Genomic DNA, 6,044 nt, shown 5'->3' with positions numbered 1-6,044 from the left:
GGCAGGGAGAAACCGCAGGAGGCGTACCGAGGAGGCTTCCAGGAGCCTGGGGAAGATTATCCAAAAGAGTCCTTGACACTTAGAAATATTTTCAGAAAATCACGATTTTGTGAAAATTGACACGTTTCCCCTACTTCCACGCCAGGGGGGCGTCAATATGATGTGAGGTACCCCAAGGCAGTGACCTAACTGTGGGTGAAGTTTGCGGGTCATGGGCGCAAAGTCGAATTTTGGGTGAAAAACCGCATTTTCATACTCTAAAAATTTCAGACAAGTGTCAGACTTCCAGGCAGGGGAAAACCGCAGGAGGCGTACCGAGGAGGCTTCCAGGAGCCTGGGGAAGATTATCCAAAAGTGCCCTTGACACTTAGAAATATTTTCAGAAAATCACGATTTTGTGAAAATTGACACGTTTCCCCTACTTCCACGCCAGGGGGGCGTCAATATGTTGTGAGGTACCCCAGGACAGTCGCCCAAATGTGGGTGAAGTTTTGCGAGTCATGGGCGCACAGTCGAATTTTGGGTGAAAAACCGCATTTTCATACTCTAAAAATTTCAGGACAGGTGTCAGACTTCCAGGCAGGGAGAAACCGCAGGAGGCGTACCGAGGAGGCTTCCAGGAGCCTGGGGAAGATTATCCAAAAGAGTCCTTGACACTTAGAAATATTTTCAGAAAATCACGATTTTGTGAAAATTGACACGTTTCCCCTACTTCCACGCCAGGGGGGCGTCAATATGTTGTGAGGTACCCCAGGACAGTCGCCCAAATGTGGGTGAAGTTTGCGAGTCATGGGCGCACAGTCGAATTTTGGGTGAAAAAACCGCATTTTCATACTCTAAAAATTTCAGACAGGTGTCAGACTTCCAGGCAGGGGGAAACCGCCGGAGGCGTACCGAGGAGGCTTCCAGGAGCCTGGGGAAGATTTTCCAAAAGTGTCCTTGACACTTAGAAATATTTTCAGAAAATCACGATTTTGTGAAAATTGACACGTTTCCCCTACTTCCACGCCAGGGGGGCGTCAATATGTTGTGAGGTACCCCAGGACAGTCGCCCAAATGTGGGTGAAGTTTGCGAGTCATGGGCGCAAAGTCGAATTTTGGGTGAAAAAACCGCATTTTCATACTCTAAAAATTTCAGACAAGTGTCAGACTTCCAGGCAGGGGAAAACCGCAGGAGGCGTACCGAGGAGGCTTCCAGGAGCCTGGGGAAGATTATCCAAAAGTGCCCTTGACACTTAGAAATATTTTCAGAAAATCACGATTTGTGAAAATTGACACGTTTCCCCTACTTCCACGCCAGGGGGGCGTCAATATGTTGTGAGGTACCCCAGGACAGTCGCCCAAATGTGGGTGAAGTTTGCGAGTCATGGGCGCACAGTCGAATTTTGGGTGAAAAACCGCATTTTCATACTCTAAAAATTTCAGACAAGTGTCAGACTTCCAGGCAGGGGGAAACCGCCGGAGGCGTACCGAGGAGGCTTCCAGGAGCCTGGGGAAGATTTTCCAAAAGTGTCCTTGACACTTAGAAATATTTTCAGAAAATCACGATTTTGTGAAAATTGACACGTTTCCCCTACTTCCACGCCAGGGGGGCGTCAATATGTTGTGAGGTACCCCAGGACAGTCGCCCAAATGTGGGTGAAGTTTGCGAGTCATGGCGCAAAGTCGAATTTTGGGTGAAAAACCGCATTTTCATACTCTAAAAATTTCAGACAAGTGTCAGACTTCCAGGCAGGGGAAAACGCAGGAGGCGTACCGAGGAGGCTTCCAGGAGCCTGGGGAAGATTATCCAAAAGTGCCCTTGACACTTAGAAATATTTTCAGAAAATCACGATTTTGTGAAAATTGACACGTTTCCCCTACTTCCACGCCAGGGGGGCGTCAATATGATGTTGAGGTACCCCAAGGCAGTGACCTAACTGTGGGTGAAGTTTGCGGGTCATGGGCGCAAAGTCGAATTTTGGGTGAAAAACCGCATTTTCATACTCTAAAAATTTCAGACAAGTGTCAGACTTCCAGGCAGGGGAAAACCGCAGGAGGCGTACCGAGGAGGCTTCCAGGAGCCTGGGGAAGATTATCCAAAAGTGCCCTTGACACTTAGAAATATTTTCAGAAAATCACGATTTTGTGAAAATTGACACGTTTCCCTACTTCCACGCCAGGGGGGCGTCAATATGTTGTGAGGTACCCCAGGACAGTCGCCTAAATGTGGGTGAAGTTTGCGAGTCACGGGCGCAAAGTCGAATTTTGGGTGAAAAACCGCGTTTTCATGCGCTAAAAATTTCAGACAAGTGTCAGACTTCCAGGCAGGGGAAAACCGCAGGAGGCGTACCGAGGAGGCTTCCAGGAGCCTGGGGAAGATTATCCAAAAGTGTCCTTGACACTTAGAAATATTTTCAGAAAATCACGATTTTGTGAAAATTGACACGTTTCCCCTACTTCCACGCCAGGGGGGCGTCAATATGTTGTGAGGTACCCCAGGACAGTCGCCTAAATGTGGGTGAAGTTTGCGAGTCACGGGCGCAAAGTCGAATTTTGGGTGAAAAACCGCGTTTTCATGCGCTAAAAATTTCAGACAAGTGTCAGACTTCCAGGCAGGGGAAAACCGCAGGAGGCGCGTACCGAGGAGGCTTCCAGGAGCCTGGGGAAGATTATCCAAAAGTGTCCTTGACACTTAGAAATATTTTCAGAAAATCACGATTTTGTGAAAATTGACACGTTTCCCCTACTTCCACGCCAGGGGGGCGTCAATATGTTGTGAGGTACCCCAGGACAGTCGCCTAAATGTGGGTGAAGTTTGCGAGTCACGGGCGCAAAGTCGAATTTTGGGTGAAAAACCGCGTTTTCATGCGCTAAAAATTTCAGACAAGTGTCAGACTTCCAGGCAGGGGAAAACCGCAGGAGGCGTACCGAGGAGGCTTCCAGGAGCCTGGGGAAGATTATCCAAAAGTGTCCTTGACACTTAGAAATATTTTCAGAAAATCACGATTTTGTGAAAATTGACACGTTTCCCCTACTTCCACGCCAGGGGGGGCGTCAATATGATGTGAGGTACCCCAAGGCAGTGACCTAACTGTGGGTGAAGTTTGCGGGTCATGGGCGCAAAGTCGAATTTTGGGTGAAAAACCGCATTTTCATACTCTAAAAATTTCAGACAAGTGTCAGACTTCCAGGCAGGGAGAAACCGCAGGAGGCGTACCGAGGAGGCTTCCAGGAGCCTGGGGAAGATTATCCAAAAGTGTCCTTGACACTTAGAAATATTTTGAAAAAAATCACGATTTTGTGAAAATTGACACGTTTCCCCTACTTCCACGCCAGGGGGGCGTCAATATGATGTGAGGTACCCCAAGGCAGTGACCTAACTGTGGGTGAAGTTTGCGGGTCATGGGCGCAAAGTCGAATTTTGGGTGAAAAACCGCATTTTCATACTCTAAAAATTTCAGACAAGTGTCAGACTTCCAGGCAGGGGGAAACCGCAGGAGGCGTACCGACGAGGCTTCCAGGAGCCTGGGGAAGATTATCCAAAAGTGTCCTTGACACTTAGAAATATTTTCAGAAAATCATGATTTTGTGAAAATTGACACGTTTCCCCTACTTCCACGCCAGGGGGGCGTCAATATGATGTGAGGTACCCCAAGGCAGTGACCTAACTGTGGGTGAAGTTTGCGGGTCATGGGCGCAAAGTCGAATTTTGGGTGAAAAACCGCATTTTCATACTCTAAAAATTTCAGACAAGTGTCAGACTTCCAGGCAGGGGGAAACCGCCGGAGGCGTACCGAGGAGGCTTCCAGGAGCCTGGGGAAGATTTTCCAAAAGTGTCCTTGACACTTAGAAATATTTTCAGAAAATCACGATTTTGTGAAAATTGACACGTTTCCCCTACTTCCACGCCAGGGGGGCGTCAATATGATGTGAGGTACCCCAAGGCAGTGACCTAACTGTGGGTGAAGTTTGCGGGTCATGGGCGCAAAGTCGAATTTTGGGTGAAAAACCGCATTTTCATACTCTAAAAATTTCAGACAAGTGTCAGACTTCCAGGCAGGGGGAAACCGCAGGAGGCGTACCGACGAGGCTTCCAGGAGCCTGGGGAAGATTATCCAAAAGTGTCCTTGACACTTAGAAATATTTTCAGAAAATCATGATTTTGTGAAAATTGACACGTTTCCCCTACTTCCACGCCAGGGGGGCGTCAATATGATGTGAGGTACCCCAAGGCAGTGACCTAACTGTGGGTGAAGTTTGCGGGTCATGGGCGCAAAGTCGAATTTTGGGTGAAAAACCGCATTTTCATACTCTAAAAATTTCAGACAAGTGTCAGACTTCCAGGCAGGGGGAAACCGCCGGAGGCGTACCGAGGAGGCTTCCAGGAGCCTGGGGAAGATTTTCCAAAAGTGTCCTTGACACTTAGAAATATTTTGAGAAATTTCCGATTTTGTGAAAAATGACCCCTTTCCCCTACTTCCACCCTAAAGGGGCGTCAATATGTTGTAAAGCACCCCGAGACAGAGACCTAAGCGTGGGCAAAGTTTGGGTCTGATGGGTGGAACACTGAAAAAAACGCGATTTTTCCACTTAGAACAAACATAGAACTTTCAGACTTCCAGGCGGGGGGAAAGCTCTGAAGCTGTACCGAGGACACTTCCATGGCCCCCGGATCGATTTTCAAGAACGAGTCCTTGGGACTTTGAAATTTTTCGGCGATGCGTTTTTGGCTTCCGGGAGCCGCAGAACGTTGGGAAATTCGTTCCGCTCGCCGGCTCCAGGTGTTTCGGGCTAGTCCAGGCCCCAGCTACGCCGCCTGGCCGCCAAATTTCGCAAAATCGAAAAAAAAAAAAATAGAACCGGCATGAGGAATTTCTGGCCGCCGGATCCGCCGCACAGCTCCAGGAAGTCGGACACTTTTCGGCTTCGCTCCCTTAAAGTGGGGGTCGGTGTTTCGCCATGCAAATACCCACTTTTGCACACCAGCTGCAGGATATAGGAGAGAGGGGTACCTCTCGGGCCCGACTGATTTCCGATGTTTTCGTGGTTCCTCAAGTCGGGTAGGCGGTTTGGCGAGTACCCCCCTGTTTGCATGGAAGTCCGCCCTCGCGTCGACACCAGGCTTCCGCGGCTCCAGGGGGACTCTTGCCGGTCGTCTGCCCCAAGTCAGAGACGCGTTTCCCGGGTCGCCTGAGCCTGAACGGACCCTCCCCAAGCGTGTTCTGGTTCTCCGAGGGTGACGGATGTCAGAAGGGAGGCAGATCTGGAGTCTTCGTCCCGAGGAGGGCTCCAGGAGGGCGGATTGCACCCCCTGACTCGGTCCCCTCAGAGCAGGCTTTGCGTTTCTCTGCGTCGGATGTCTCCCGCTTCCACGCCACGGGGGAGACCTATGAGAGAATCGCACTGTGACCCGGATTCCGTCTCGAGGGCGCCCGTAGCGTGTCGGAGAGGTACCTCCAGGACTATCGGGCATGTTTCTTCCCCGTCTCCCCGAGGGGAAGGATGGCAGCGGGTGGGGTTTCTCACCCATGCCCCCCACCGGCTCTTCCTCCGATCGATTTGGCTCAGCGCTCCCGGGTGGGGAGGTGGTGCCGCTCGCTCGGCCCGGGCTTTGGAGCCCGCGTCGGTCTAAGGCGGGCGGTCTCCTTCCTCTTTTACCCCCCCGGGATTCAGGCACGCATCCTTGGGCGTGCACGCCGGCAGTCGCCTCCCGTTCGCAGGACGGTGGCTGCCGTGCAGAGGGGGAGTTTGACCCGAACTGTGGTACGGCAGGGGTCCGACGACCCGCGCGGGCGAATGGCGGGGCGCCCACCCACCTCGGCGTGGGGGCCCGTCGTCCGAATCGCTCCCCGCGCGGGGTAGCACAACGATCTTCTCCGAGGGCGGCCCTTTGACTTCCAGATGCGCAGCTCGCCCGCGGAGGCCCGTGCCGACCCCCACCCAGCGTCCGATGGGCGGCCTCCGCGGTGGGCATCGGCGAGAGCGGTGGCGGTGGGTGGCGCTTCCACGCCACCGCCGAGCTCCGCGTTCTCCAGTCTTTTCCCGAGCCCCTACGATAGTGG

This window comes from Ranitomeya imitator, unplaced genomic scaffold (genome assembly GCF_032444005.1).
Source record: "Ranitomeya imitator isolate aRanImi1 unplaced genomic scaffold, aRanImi1.pri SCAFFOLD_691, whole genome shotgun sequence".
Taxonomy (NCBI): Eukaryota; Metazoa; Chordata; class Amphibia; order Anura; family Dendrobatidae; genus Ranitomeya; species Ranitomeya imitator.
The sequence above is the reverse complement of the archived record's forward strand: the minus strand, read 5'-3'. Positions refer to the sequence as shown.